General features: G+C 39.2%; 1 pseudogene; it reads left to right on the forward strand.

Annotated features, from left to right (window-relative positions):
• Nucleotides 1-13,097: 13,097 nt before the first annotated feature.
• LOC148093495 (large ribosomal subunit protein uL13 pseudogene) lies at nucleotides 13,098-15,259 on the forward strand (annotated as a pseudogene).
• The last annotated feature ends 505 nt before the right edge of the window (nucleotides 15,260-15,764 follow it).

Genomic DNA, 15,764 nt, shown 5'->3' on the forward strand with positions numbered 1-15,764 from the left:
AAACCACTTGGTCAACTTGAATTAGAGGTGACTAATTTACCATAGCAGACCTGGTGAAGAAGGATTGCATTTACTTCAGCCAAGTCATGTTCTTTAGTGTTTTGGATTATTCTTATGATGTATTCTCACTGGTAGTAAATTGAACAACTAAGAAGATTGAGTAACTTTTAAAACAATTTCAAATTTTAAAATGTAATAAAAGGATCCAATAAATCAATTCAACATAACATTATAAGTACTTCCAAAGTACAGAGACTCTCCTAAGTGCTAAGTGGACACAAAGATGAGTCATGCCTGATCCTTGCCCTTGCAGAGCATATATTCTAGAAAGGGAGCTATGACACATGCATAAATAACTATTAAATAATAAAGAATGATTTATTTTATTTAAGAGAAATAAAAGATGGTGGAGGGACAGAGAAGGGAGAATTTTGGCTGGCAGATTGGAGGGGAGGGGGCAGTGATATGAGTCAGGAAGTTTCCACAACCAGTGTAGCTCTTGAGCCTGTCTTAAAAAATTGATAAGATTTTGTTTGTCCATTGGAGATGAGCAAGAATTCGAAATGGAGATAAGAGGAAAGAGCATAAGTAAAAGCACAATAGTAGAAAAGCAAGATCATGGACAAGAATTAGCAATGATCTAGTGTGTCCAGCTTACTTTGGCAAATGTGGGGGGGGGGGAGCATATATTATGTAGGAGCAGGATATTGCCACAGTTTATTTATACAGTATGTTGAATTTTATTTTAAGTAATGGAGAGTCACTAAAGTTTTTATTTTTAAGTGTAGAGGACATGGTTAGAGCTTTGCTTTAAAGAGATTACACTTAAAGGGCAAAACTGGGAGATGAGAGAACAGTTATGAATTGTGACGGCAAGGAGATAAGTAACAAGTGCCTTAGAGCCTTGGGCTCGGGTTGTAACAAAAAGGAAGAACCTTAAAACCCAAGGGCAAGTGAAACTAATACATATTGAGATCGTATTTTATTCTAGATGTTTTATATATGAGCTTTTGTAATTCTCACAAGAATCCTAGGATACAAGTAATATTATCTTCCTTTTCTGAGGCTAAAAGAGATTAAATAACTTGCAAAGTAAGAAAGTCTGATTTGAAAGTGCATGCTTTTTTCACTGTACCTTTCTGCCTTCTTTAGTAAAATTGCCAGGACTTGCTCATGGGTTAATTTGGAGGAACAGGAGAGAGGCTAAAGGATGACTCTCTGGATTTGACCGTAAGTGAGAGGATGGAGGTGCCACCAATAAAAATAAAATTCTAGAGAAAAAATAGATTTAGGAGGGGGTTGATAGTCCAGTTTTAGACATTGTGAATTTGCATCATTTCTAAAGTTTTTTTCTATGTTCATTGTATCTAACTTCTGTCACACACTATCTGTTATTCACTCACTCAAAGCAGGCGTTCATCCCTCCTATTCTGCCAAAATTGCTCACGCCAAGGTCGCCAATGGCTGCCTCGTTGTTAAATCCAATGGCCAGTTCAGCTGTGCTCTCTCTCCTCTGTGATAGTTTTTTGTTTTCATTTTCTAAGATCTTGTTCTAATGCTTTTCCTTCTACCTCACAGATAAACTTCTTCGTCCCCTTTTCTGGGCCTTCCTCTCCTCCCCAAACTTGGAATGTTGTGGTGCCCCAGGGCTCAGTTCTCGGTCCTTTTGTCTTTTCTATCCATGTTCATCCTCTTGGTGACCTTATCCAGAGTCATGGCTTTAAATACCATCTATATGCCACCAATGGTCATGTTTTTTATTTCCAGCCCAATATCACTCCCATAATCCAACATCCTATCCAACATCTTCACTTGAACATCTAATAGATGCCTCACATTTCATGTGTCCAAATTTGATCTCCTGATCTTTCCCATCAAACCTGTTTTACCTGCAGCCTTTCCAATCTCAACTGATGGCAACTCCATCCTTCTAGTTGCTCAGGCTAAACATATCTAATACATCGGGAAATTCTAGGCTCTATCTTTAAAATATTTCACAAACTGCCCATCTCAACACTACTACCATTCTGGCCAAGCCACTCCCATGCCTTGCCTAGATTACTACAGCAGCTTTATAACTGATCTCTCAGTGCTGCCCTCACCCCACTAAAGCCTATTATCAGCACAGTAGCCAAAATGATCCTTTAAAATACATTATGTTACTCTCTTCAAAACTCTCCAATAGCTCCTCCATTTCACTAAGGATAAAAGTCAAAGACCCCACAAGGACTGACAAGATCCTACATAATCTGATTTCTCATTTTCTTTCTGACCTTCTCTCCTACTACTACTATTCCTTTAATAAACCAGGCACACTTGTGCCTTAAGGTCTTTGGAATGGCTATACCTCTGCCCAAAATGCATTTCTCTTGGATTTTTTGCAGGGTGAACTCCCTTATATTCATTAAGACTTTTACAAGTATTTTCTTCTCAGCAAGGCCAACCCTGATCACCATCTAAAATAGTGCAATCAACTCTCCCATCACCACCCCCGCTAACTGCACTCTTTTTTTTTTTTAATCCTCACCTGAGGATATGCTTACTGATTTTAGAGAGAGGGGAAGGAGGCGAGAGAAACATCAATGCGAGAAAAATACGCAGATCAGTTACCTCCTGCATGCTCCCCGACCAGGATCAAAGTCGCAGCCTAGTTATGTGCCTGACTGGGAAGCGAACCTGCAGTCTTTCAGTGCACGGGACGGTGCTCCAACCAACCGAGAACCCAGCCAGACTAAGTGCACTCTTTATTCTCTTCATCCTGTTCCATTTCTTCTCTTCTTTTTCACAGTGCTTCTCGCATACAACCTCTTGTATTTTTTTGTTTGCTTATGGTTTCTTTTCTGTCTTCTGCCACTAAAAAGTAAAGTCCATGAGGGCTGGTAACTTTGTTTCATTCACTGATGCCTCCCAGGCACCCGCAACATTGCCTGGTACTTAGTAGGTACTCAGTAAGTAGCCACTGAATAAATGAGATTTTTGCAAACAGAAATTTAATTCAAGAAATATTTAGTGAGTATTTAGTATGTTCAAGATTCTGAGTAGATCTGGAGCTCAGGAGAATCTTAAAGATATATTTGAAAGTCATCAGAATAATTTTAATAGTTGAAGTTGTGGAAATGTATGTATTACTGGGTGGGGGGGATTCATAAAGGCAAAGGAAGGCAACTACGGATGAATCTTGAGTGTAGAAGGAAAAATAGATTCCAGCAAGGGATGGATGGAGAGCTCAGAATCCTGAGCAGGCATCTGAATAGAAAGAAGACATTTCACAAAGAAAGGGGGTGTTAACAGTGTCAAGTACAGCAAAGAGTAGAGGAGAAAAGGGGCCACAAACTTGTATCTAGATTTGGTGACTATATTTCAAAGTTACTATGACTTTTAAAAAAGCAGTTATTAAAGCAATTATTCATAAAAGGTTATATGATGCCCAGTTATAAAAATAGTGCAATGGAATCAAGAAAATATTTTGTTTGCCACACTAGTGAGAAAGCCAAACATGCATAAGGAACATTTCATGGTATGAGCAATATTTATTAAATATTAAGCAATCCAAAATCTTAAGATATTTATACTTCATTGCAACTTCATTTGTTGGTCACGCGAGTAGTAGCAAAAAGTAGACAGCAGGCAGCACTTGGACTTGAGAAACCTGAATTGAGTCCAGGTTCTGCCACTTTCTAGCTTATGACTTTGGGCTCTTCCCTGTAACTCTATGAGTCTCAGTTTTCTCCTCTGCCGAATCGATTTAATAATATTTGCCTCATCTGCCTCACAGGATTGATGGGGAGAAAAAAATGAAATAAGAGAATGAATAAATTATAAATATTATCATTCCAGAGCCAATATTGTCCACAGGCAGCATGTTGTTAGGAAAACCTAGTTCTTCAGCTCAGCTATGGCTTGACCAGGACATTATGCATTACAGATACCCATCATCTCATTTGTAAAATAAACGATCAATAGCTGCCTTTTTATCCCATTTGATCTTTCTAGGGAATCTAATGCACTGCTGTATAAAAGTGCTTTGCAAACTTTAAAGTACTATGTATTCGTAAGGAAATATTTATAGATTCTCTGTATTTAAGACTCTGGGAACAGTGGTCCTCAAACTTCAGTGCACGTAAGAATCACCTGGGGAGCTTGGGAAAATTGCAGATTCCAGAAACTACTCCCCAGAAATTCCCAGTCTGTGATCTCAGAGGGGACTAGGAATCTACATTTGGAACAAGTTCCCAAAGTGATTCTGTGCTACATGTCATATGGCAGAGTAGCAAGATGAGGAGCGTTGAGGAGGTACAGGAAAATTGGATAGAAAGGAAGATGGAAAGAAAGTGGGCCCCATATTCATTCCTCCTGATGGAGGCTTGGAGGCATGGGAAAGGGTGAGCTTATTTCGAGTCCCTGGGTCTTCCTCTTGACCCCTACTGGGAGGGATGGTCTTTTTCTCCAGTCAAGAGAGCTCTAGAACTTTTTTTCGTAACTGTAAGAGTTTGCTAACAAAGTAGACAACTGGTTATAAGTTTAAAATTAGAGTAGGTACTGGAACATTGGTGAACAAATTAATATAATAAGATATGGAATAATTTTATATCAAAATACTGACCTCTCCCAGTCACTGATGCCAAAATTACTGTGAAAAGGGATGATCAATATGGAAACAAGCACATAATTCTTTCCTGCTGATCACTAAGGTAATTTCTCTCCCAGGTCTCCCTCTGGCTGTGTCTCAGCCTTTTGCTCTGTAAGTGCCCAAAAAGAAGCTAGTTGTCCACTGATTGATTTCACATAGCTGAGATGTGGCCTAGAAATAATTGCTCTTTTCACTTGCAAAATTCTCCTTTCTGCCCTTAAGGTATATCTTGCTTTCAAGTGCAGGACAGTACTTTCCCCATAATTAATCTGGAACCGTGTTATAGTTTTACATAGCAACACAAAGACAATATTGATGTTGCTAAAATAAAAACAATTAATAAAGCAAACCCACATGGAGTTAAAAATTAAGTCTGTACTCCCTGGCATTGAAGATTTCCCAATGATAAACATTCCCAAATAATTTTCATCTCCTTTGAAAAGTTTGTGTTTATTCACCATAGATCATCCAGAAATTTAAATATATTTCAGGGGAGATAAGCTGTATCTTTCTCTCAAGAGAATATAAATTTTGCAAACTTTCACTCTAAGACCTTCAAGTTCCCCAGATCAGTTTTAAAAGCGTGTGGTAGTTTCTCCTTGAGAAATAACTGCAAGAATTTTATTGTACTCTTATCCTTCAGGTGTTTTTCTGCATTACTATTGCCACATCACCTCCACGTCTTATCGTTTGAAACGGGACTTTTCCTTTCTAGAGTAGCATGTACAGACATTTTATTTTATTTTGCTGAAGATCTAGACATGGTGGTTCTACTTTGGGGGACATCATGAGATGTTCAAGTGTGTAATTCAGGATTAAGCATGCCGGATAATATTGTTAATGGTGGTCATCATTCCTTTCCCCAAACCTGTGCACCACAGCTGTGTTTTACCGCGGGGTGGGGGAGATGGTTAAACAAATAATAATACATCAACTAGTGAAATGCAGGATTTTCATTAAAATCACAAGTCTGTAAACTCTGCTAATATTTTAAATGGAAATTTGTACCAAAATGGTGTTCATTTTAAAACTAACTGCAAAATATAATGTACATGCTGTTTAAAATTATACAGTTTATTTATTTGAAGTCCGCTTTCATCAAAAAATATTTGGTCACTTTGAAGGATATATAAAACATAACATAATATAAGTTAGAAAAAAATTTTAAAGTAAAAGGAAATAAAGTATAACTATGAAAAACATTAATATCTAAGCTAAGTTCAGAAGTAAATTTAGTGAAATGAAGTGTTATGTTCCCTGACGTTTTTTCCATAAGTGCAAAATAAAACATTTTTCTGCCACAGATCATGGAAAATGAATGCCCCAAACAGCTTTATGAAGGAAGTTGTCTCTCTGAGACAGAAGATGTGCTCTGAGCTCACAGGGCTGGTGTTTCTGGGGTATATTATTTGAACACCAGAAGGTCAAAGACATTGTTGTAAGCATGATTCTTTGGGTGTTGGTCTCTTCTTTTGGAATGTAAATTCAATCAATCTAAATCAACAAACGTGAGAACTCAGTATATGTATATGACACTCTTTCTGTCTCCCTCTCCCTTAAAAAGTAATATGACCTTAATAATGATTAGTGTCTGTTGGTACTTTGGGGATAATTATTCCCCCTTTGCTGAAACAAGCTTTTCCTGATTCTAACAAAGCACAGCACATTTAGAGGTAAATTACAATTGTCTGAGCAAATAACATTAAGAGCTAAATTTATCTGAATAATCTGAAACAACTCACAGGAAATAAATGTTTCTAGCTCTTAAGAACTAGGATTCTCAATACTTCAGCAAAGTACTGTAACCCAATGAAAGCGTTCCGGAGCAGTGAGACCATAATGTATATCACTACAATCTTGGCATGCATTCCACACAAATTGCATTTTAGTCAAATTAAGTATGAGAATAAGATGACTCAAAGCTTCTAATGTATTTAACTGTCTACAAGATCACTAAGTCCCCTCAGGTTTGTTTCTTGCCTTTAATAAATTAGCACCATTTTCCTTTGTAGAAGCCAGTTTGGCTTCTGGGAGACCTGAGGAGAGGGCGAAGGCCAGTGAGAAAGTTCAGCATCTTCCATATAAGTCTTTCTGAGGCCAAGGAAGCAACAAAGGAGAGCAGCAGTGGCTCAGGGCCCAAGCAAGGACTTCAGAGAGCAAGGCCAGCAGGAAAGAGAGAATGCTCAGCTGTGGCCCAGTTCCGCCAGATGTCAACTGGCTTCATGTAAAATGGTCCAGTCTGCCTGATGACATAATCCCCAACAGCATCCCTGAATCATTGCCGAATCACAAACACCAAAGGATAATTAATCCGCTGATACCTGTCTCAGGAATATCCCTGAATACCAACATGTTAACTGTTTGTATCTGCTTGAGTTCCACAGACTTTTCCAATGGTAGACTATCCCCTTTCTGTCCTTTCTCCCCCTTATCTTTTAAGGGATTTTGCTTTTTTGCTGACATCAGGATTAACACCCATCCTTTCCACGAAATTTTAAATATATGGTCTCCATTATAGTTATTATGAAAAATGCTTGTGAGAGATCTATGGCTTAATTTCTAGCCTCTGTCTTAAAGGGAAGGTTGAATTCATTATTATTGCTCTAAACTTTACAATTTAAAAAACGTTAGACTTTAAGTTCCAGAAGGCAGGGGCCAGAAGGGAAGAGACCATGTCCATTTTATTCACCATATTACAGACATCACTTAGCAGAGTGCTGACAGAACAGTGGCTCAACATTTAGATTCCCCAGTGTTGGGTCCACGCCAGCCTAGGACATCAAGACAGAGTATGAGACTGTACAAATGAATCACCTGCCTTTCATTCTATCAGCACAGTGCAAGCAACTGAGAAACTTGGAAGGAACTGGTTTGGGATCAGGCAGGGCGGGCTTCAAGATTCTTCTGTTACACACTAATGTGATCAAAAAACCCCAAGACTTTCACTTTCTGAGATTAGCCTTTCTTTTATTATTTGAATAAAATGGTATACTCTGAGAGAGGTCCAATACCTCCTCAATATTTCTGAGGAATTTAGGAGGAAGGACCCTCACTTCTTTCTTGCTCTGAGTTTGCTTCTCAACTCCCACTCATATCTTCTCTCCTGTAACTGCCCTCCTTTCTCTTCCTCACTTCGCCCTAAACATGGGTCACACAACCAAAGAACTATCAACACAAGATCTTAATTGTAACAAGGCTTTACTAAGTTTTGACTGCAACCAAGAATAACCCAAGGCAGTGCAAAATACAGCTTTGAATTCAATGCAGATGTCACCATCCCTAAAAATGCTCTGACCATTTCCAATCAGAAGGCCTTTTCTTCCTCAGATTCTGATTTGCTACTGGGTGCCTGGCCAGTTTCTCCTTTCTCTTTATTCCTCTTTCTTACAGAAATCCTCTCCTACTCTCCAGTCACTAGGGATCAATCTAAAAATTTATATTACTTTATTATGCAGAGCCACACCCTTTCTCAAAATTCATCTTAGATGAGTTGTTGGTTCATTTACATAACCAAATACAGCCTCTCTTCCCCTGAAATGAATTATATTGCTATCTTGGAAAGTTAATGCAATGACTGTAGTCATCCTTTTTAATAGCGTTTTTTTTTCTTTCCATCACTGTAGCCACATGATTTTGTGCAAGCCAATTAATTTTTCTGAGCCTTTGTTTATTTGCCTACTTCATTTAGTTGTTATGAAGATTACATGTAAAAGCCCAGCTTGACACTTGCCAAATGATAGCTGCTAACATTATTAGTCATTGTAATTAATAATGGCACCCTTGAGAAATATTAGCCAATACCCCCAGCCGGTAGGTGAGTGCCAGGCTGGAGCTGAGGGTACCACACTCTGGCACCAGGGACTGCATTTCCTGATCCTTTAGGCGTCACGTTTTCTGGCAAGTACATAGCTAGAAATTGTAGGCAAATCGGCACTTCCAAGAGCTATAAATATCACCACCACCTCCCAACAGCAAGGAATGGTGTTCTATCTTGCTTATGTTGTTTACTTCTTTCTCTCAGAGAGGAGAACCGAGCTGGACAGAGGCCCAGCTCCGTGCTACACGCTTCTGCAACCCGCTGCCTACCATTGTATATCTGCTCTGAGAATAAACTGCAGTCACAGTTTAACAAGGATTTTAATTCCCAATGAAACAAAAGTCAGACTATAGATAATCTGCAAATCATTTCAGCTGACAGATTAGTTAATGTCAGTTAATGTCAATGAAAAAGGAGCCAAACTTAAGGTGATACCAGGGACTTGAATCAGGTCCCATCAGCCTACTCTTTGTTCCCAGGTTATCCTCATATCAAAGTGAGCCAAGGTTTTCTTCGGACAAAGATATTGCTCTCTCCCTCCTCCCCCGCCCTCCTCTTCTCCTTTTCCTTCTTTAGCTGCCTCTCTCGTCTCCTTTTTATGCATTCCAGGATGATTTCTGCTCTTAAAGACCTTCCCCTGAGCCGTAACGTGGGCACTCATGTAAAAAGGAGGTCTAAGCATCTTTGTCTTGAGGTACATGCCCTGGGCCCAGCTATGTGCCAGGCTCTCTGCTGTGTGTGTTACATGCACACTCACTTTACATGCTTAATCACAATTATTTTCCCAGCAATACAGTGAGATAGGTAGTTTACCCATTTTAAAGACAGAAAACATAAAGAGAAGGTGAGATACTTGAGCACAGTCCAGGTTGAGTCTCATGTTTTTCACCACGTTCTCCAAAACATCAGTGTTCATCAGCTCAGAGATTCCTACTTAGCATGAAAGAATTCTACAAGTCTCAGTGTGGAACTGTTCACAGTCTAAAAGATTTCCAAACACATTCATCCCTACCAAACTCAGGATAGTGTGGCAAGCTTGTGGAATACAGGAATAATCCAACTTTTCTGGCTAATTTGATAAATTATAACATGTTATCTGATACTACATGGGTGATTAATATACAGGGTGTCCCAAAAAAATGTATACACACTTTGAATAATATTAATTCCAATGAGTTAAATCTGAAAAGAAAACAACATCAATTGAGCTATCCACTGTTAAAGTCTGTGTACATTTTGCAGGGACACCCTATCTATAGAGCCCTAGGAACTGCCTCAACAATGGAGTAATCATTCCTAGTCTCTGTTCTTTCCAGTTCAGCCTACATCATGGTGTCTTTTATAATTCCCAACTCCCATTATAGCATTTCTTTCCTTAAAAACTACCCTTCATCTTCTGGAGTGCAAAGCCCTGTACAATCTGGTCCCAGCACAATATTTCAGCTTCATCTTCCACCAGCGCTCACACCTAGATGGTTTTTCTGTCAAGTGAAACTGTTCAGGATGCCACTTTCATGGCCTAAGCCTTTGCTCTACAACTTATAAGGAATGCCCTAGTTAGGGTGGAAGGGAGAGTAAGTTTATCTTCAATATAAAGCAACAGAACACTACCACAATGAGATACCACTCCATACCTACTAGGATGGCTATAATCAAAAAAGTGGTAAATAACAAGTGTTGTTCCCGGCTGGGCGTGGCTCAGCTGTTGAGCGTTGACCTAGGATCCAGGCGATCGGGGTTCGATTCCCGGTCAGGGCACATGCCCAGGTTGCGGGCTTGATCAATGACTCTCTCATCATTGATGTTTCTATCTCTGTCTCCCCCTCTCCTTTTCTCTCTCTGAAATCTATAAAGATATATTTAAAAAAACAACAAGTGTTGGCAAGAATACAGAGAAACTGAAGCACTCATGCACTGCTAGTGGAATATAAAATAGTATAGCCACTGTGGAAACAGTTTAGTGGTTTCTCAAATGGTTAAACATAGAACTACCATGTGATTCAGCAATTTCACTCCTACTATAAATATAAAAGAATTGAAAGGGGGCTTGAAGAGATATCTGTATACCAATGTTCATAACAACATTACTCACAATAGCCAAAGGGTGGAAACAACCAAATGTCCATCAATAAATGACTGGATAAATAAAATGTGGTATATACAAACAACGGAACTTTATTCAGCTGTAAGAAAGAATGACATTCTGATATGTGCTACAACTTGGATGGACTTTAAAAACATTGCACTTATTGAAGCCAGACATGAAAGGCCACATGTTTATGATTTAATTTATATGAAATATTCAGAATAAGCAAATCCATAGAGACAGATACTGTAAGTGACTGCCACAGGCTGGGATTGGGGGAATGGAGAGAGACTGCTCAATGGGTATCGAGTTTCCTCCTGGAGTGATGAAAATGTCCTGGAGCTGGATACTGCTGATGGTTACACAACACAACATTGTAAATGTACTAAATGCCACTGAATTGTACACCTTAAAATGGTTAAAATGACAAATTATGTGTTATGTGTATTTAATTACAATAAAAAAATTAAGTCTACAGAAATGACTTATAAACACTGCTCATTTATCCAAGGATATTTGCCTTGAGGAGAAATGGACTCCAAGCCTATTGCAACTGTTTGTCTGAAATTGATAAAAAAGTACCATCAACTAATGTCAAAGCAAAAAAACTGGGTCCTCTTTTTTTGTTATTAAAACTTTAGGCATAATGTATAATATAGTATATGGTTAAGAGCCTGGTAGTATTAATATTATGAGAAATTTATTGAATTGGCCAAGGTATACTGGATCCAAGTCAATTTAATAAATAACCCATGAAAAATATCCAAAGTGGGTTTTTTTTATATCTATATTCTAGAGAAGCTCCATGACAGTGAACCTGGGCCCAATCTCACCACTAATAGTTGCATTTCAGACATTTATCCATTGTCACCAATTACCTATGAATCTTTTAATCAGTAGTAAAGAATGAAAACCCTTTGCAATCTATGCAAACCCAAAGGTTAGAAGAGCCTTGGTAAATTCTCACTTTTCAGGAACTGGTAAACAGCTATACAAATTGTTCAGCACGTCAAATCTAATACAGCAGTTAGTTTCTATAAAAATGGATTTTCTTTCCAAACAACTTAGAACAAATATAATCAAAACAGAAAATATGCACTCCTTTTACAATTTGGAGCAATGTTCTGCATAAAATTTGCAAATTACTAGAGTTTCAGCCATTTATTAAGTAATATATTATTCCTGGGGTCATTACGGGCAATCAGTTGGAACAGAGAAGCCAAGAAAAACATAGTACAATTTAATGTTCGTCACTCTTCCACATTTTTCCCCTTATGGTTTTTGCACACCAGTTCTTACTCCAGGACCTTTCAAGTGTATTCATTCAACTATTATTATCTGAAGGTGTGGTGCTAGGCAAGATAGAGCACATATTGCATGGGAGAAATAGCAGTGACTTTTGAAGCTAGAAGATTCAGATTAAAATCCTTCTGCTTCTTTCTAGCTGGAGAAATGAGTTCCTTAGCCTTGGACCCACATGATCTCCATTTGTAAAATAGGAATGACAGAATAATATGCCCTACATACTTCACAAGGTTGCTCTGAAGATTAAAATGAGATTTACATCACAGATTTTCCCAAAGGCTCAGGAATTAACAGCACGGGCACCTCTGGAATAGATGAATGAGACCCTGACAACAGAAAGACTGCCTGACAGTCTCCTAAGAAGTTAGGCCTCCTGGTCTTTTCTTTCTCCATTCTGCACAGGCCAGCTTCCCGTTCTCTCACACACCAGCAGAAGGCAACGCAGAACCCACCCAGCAAGGAAAGTGAAAAGGCCCTGATGACATGGACGCTAGACTCTACAGAATGCTACCTGTTTTACTGACAAATATTTTATCACCTGTGCCTATAACAATGTCTGATACATAGGAGGTACTTGGTAAATATTTGAGCTCCATATACAGCATTATCTCTAGGCTTTTCAATTGCATGGACCAATATTTTTTTCGATGACTAAGCCATTTGGAGTCTGAAGTCAGTCCTTTGCAACTAAGGTCCTAACTGAGATACCACCCTGATAAATAATTCCACCCCTCCCGAAAATCCCAACAAAAGAAAATATTATTTAGCTACTCCTTCCCTAGTAAAGCCTATGCTCATAAGGTAGCACAATATTCCACCTGCCCTTGGAATAAGTGAAATAAATCCACGTGCAGTTGTCTGTGACTTGAATTAAAAATTATAACTCTTGCCAAGCCAGGTGTGGCTCAGCGGTTGAGCACTGACCTAGGATCCAGGAGATCAGGATTCGATTCCCAGTCAGGGCACATGCCTGACTTGGGGGCTGCAGCCAATTAATGACTCTCTCATCATTGATGTTTTTACTTCTCTCTCTCCCTCTCCCTTCCTCTCTCTGAAATCAATAAAGATATATATTTTTTAAAAAATTATAACTCTTTACTACCTTGTCATTACTTAGAACTAATCCAACAGTCACTCTCTTCATACCTCCTTCCCTTATGGTTATTAAATTGGCTTTCTCAGGAGATTGTTAGAGAAAAAAATCTCACCCTGCAAGATGAGCAGAAAGTTGATTTTCTTCTGATACCATTGCCAGCAACATGGGAGGGAACACAGACCATGTGTGGATGTCTAGCTCCATACAAAGGGCTGAAGAGTTCTTAAGAGCTGGTCTGGGGGAATCACAGGCCACCTGTATTTGCTAATTGTCCTTACCCAAAAGAAAGGTAGACTTTTCTCACACCGTAAGACAGGGGGTAGTTTTCAACTTGGAGCAAGATGCCTGAGAAAGTTAGGCTCCTACCCTCCTACAGAGACTGAGAAGGTTGGACTCTATCACCTTCAGTGGTTATATTTCAGAGGGAAGGTTCCCAGGTCCTTGAGAAAGGCATTCCTGGGTGTAAAACTTGCAAAAGGCTTTCTAAAAGATTTACTTCTCAAAGGGGTAGAGAAAGAATATACAATGACAAATCTTTTAAAGTAAATGCTCTAGGAAAAGGGAGGTCAGAGGCCTAGAGTCAGGAAAAAGCCTAACATTTAGATTAAAATCTAAGGCCATCTTGGTCAAGGCCTATGAAAAAATGGCAGCAAACTGATTTTTCTTTTTTTTACAACTTACAAAGCATCTGTCAAAGTGATCTAGCTTCACTGGATTTCTTCCTAAGAGGAATAAAAAATCTTAATTTTCTTTATTCAGGAGAAACTTATGGGGAGAGTTAACCTCATGTTTAGCAAAAGAACTTATATTCCCCTGTCTCATGCCCATTAGTCTTCTTGGAATGCAGTGAAATCTGTACTAAGTAGAGTATATCACCCCTCATCCTATATGACCTCCCACAGAAAATACCTCTGAGTTCAAACACTGGCTGCTATAACCTGAATACAATAATTTTGGGCTGTTACCAACACACAGGAAAAGACTCTGTAATGGAAATCAAATAAAGCCCTTTGGCTGCAGTCATTTAGAAACTCCATTGGTGAAGGAAGAGGGGAGAGCTAATGAAATGTACAAACCACATTGAAGAGAAAATAGAGGTAAAAAATTGAAGGAAAATCTCACTCTCCTCTCAAGCTGTGAAGCCCCTCCTGGGTTTCCTTCCCTCCCTACCAGGCCCCTTGATCAATCAACTCAACGATATCTTCCAGTTTTCTAAATTTCCATACCTCCTTATCCTTGTACCTTAATCCCACCCTAACAATCCCTAAACTTGGATCTATTCAACAATTTACTTTCTCTACCATTACTGCTGCAAAGTTGAATTTTATTGGAGAAATCTCAGAGCTTTTATCTACTGACAGCATTAAATTTGCAAAATTTCTACAGACAGAATAATGCCCCCTACAAAGATGCTCACATCCCAACTCCCAGAATCTGGGAATGTGTGATGTTACATGCCAAAGGGAACTTTGCAAGTGTGATTAAGTTAAAAATCTTAAAATTGAGAGATTATCTTGGATTATCCAAGTAGCTCCAAGGCTCAAAATCAAAAGAAAAGATGTGACAATAAAAGCAAAGAGATGGAGTGATGTGCTTTGAAGACAAAGGAAGGAGCCATGAGCCAACAATGCAGGTATTTGCTAGAGGCTGGAAAAAGCAAGGATGCAAATTCTCCCCTGGATCCTCCAGAAGAAACATAACTCTGCAGACACCTTGATTCTAGCCCCATAAGATTCACTTCAGACTTATGACCTCTAGTACTGTAAGATAATAAATGCTATTTTCCCAAGTGGCTGCCAAAGATGGCAGAGGGGTAGTTCCCACTGCATGATGACTGATGACATCTCCTGGCCACCCTGTGGCCATCATGAGCAAGCACATACTGCTGGGCCCAAAGGTGATGGTTGTATGCTATAAGGGCATCAACATTTCTGGCAATTTCTACAAAAACAAGGGAAGACCATTCAAGGAGTACTGCCCCACAAGCCACGTGAAGCCAGGCTGCCCTGGACCCCCTCAAGGTGTTTGATGGGATCCTGTCACCCTTCGATGGGAAAAAGCAGGTGGTGCTTTCTGGTGCCCTCAAGGTTGTGTACCTATTGACTATGTAAAAATTTGCCTATCTGGGATGCCCCAAGTTGGCTGGAGGTATCAGGTCCAACAGCCACCCTAGACGAGAAGAGGAAAGAGAATGCCAAGAACTATTACTGGAAGAAAAAACAGGTCATGAGGCTCTGAGAACAGAACAAAAAGTACACAGAGAAGAAAACTGACCAATACACAGAGGTCCTCAAGACTCACCAACTCTTGGGCTGTGCCCAATAGACCATTTATTCTTTATGCTTGACCTGGCCTGCCCTTCCACAGCGAAGTGGGAAAATGAAGATGGGCACATGCCATAAGTCATAGCAGGGTTAGGGAGAGAACAAACCTGTAGGGAGAAATGTGCTGTACCGGCTGGGTCAGAGTCCCAGGGAAGCGATAGGGAGAGGATTCAGTCCAAGGACAAAGCCGGATCCTCTGTAACTCCTTCAAATACAATTTCTCTTGCTCAGGTGACCAAAAAGGCCACTCTCTCACAGCAGAGCATAGCTGCAGTCCCTGGCTTTCCATTCATTGGTGAGGGCTCCATCTGTCTATTTAAGGGCCTACATTCTGAAAATAGTTAATGCTTAGATGCCTACAACAAAGCAACATTTCTAAGTAAAGTAACATTGAGTTAACAATACCAAGTTGATTATTTCAAAGGCTTTTTATCTTAATATATATTCACATTGGACCATATATAACCAAAAATCTGCAAACTGAGTTTTCCAAAATTATAAATATT

This window comes from Miniopterus natalensis, chromosome 3 (assembly GCF_054644295.1).
Source record: "Miniopterus natalensis isolate mMinNat1 chromosome 3, mMinNat1.hap1, whole genome shotgun sequence".
NCBI classification, from domain to species: Eukaryota; Metazoa; Chordata; class Mammalia; order Chiroptera; family Miniopteridae; genus Miniopterus; species Miniopterus natalensis.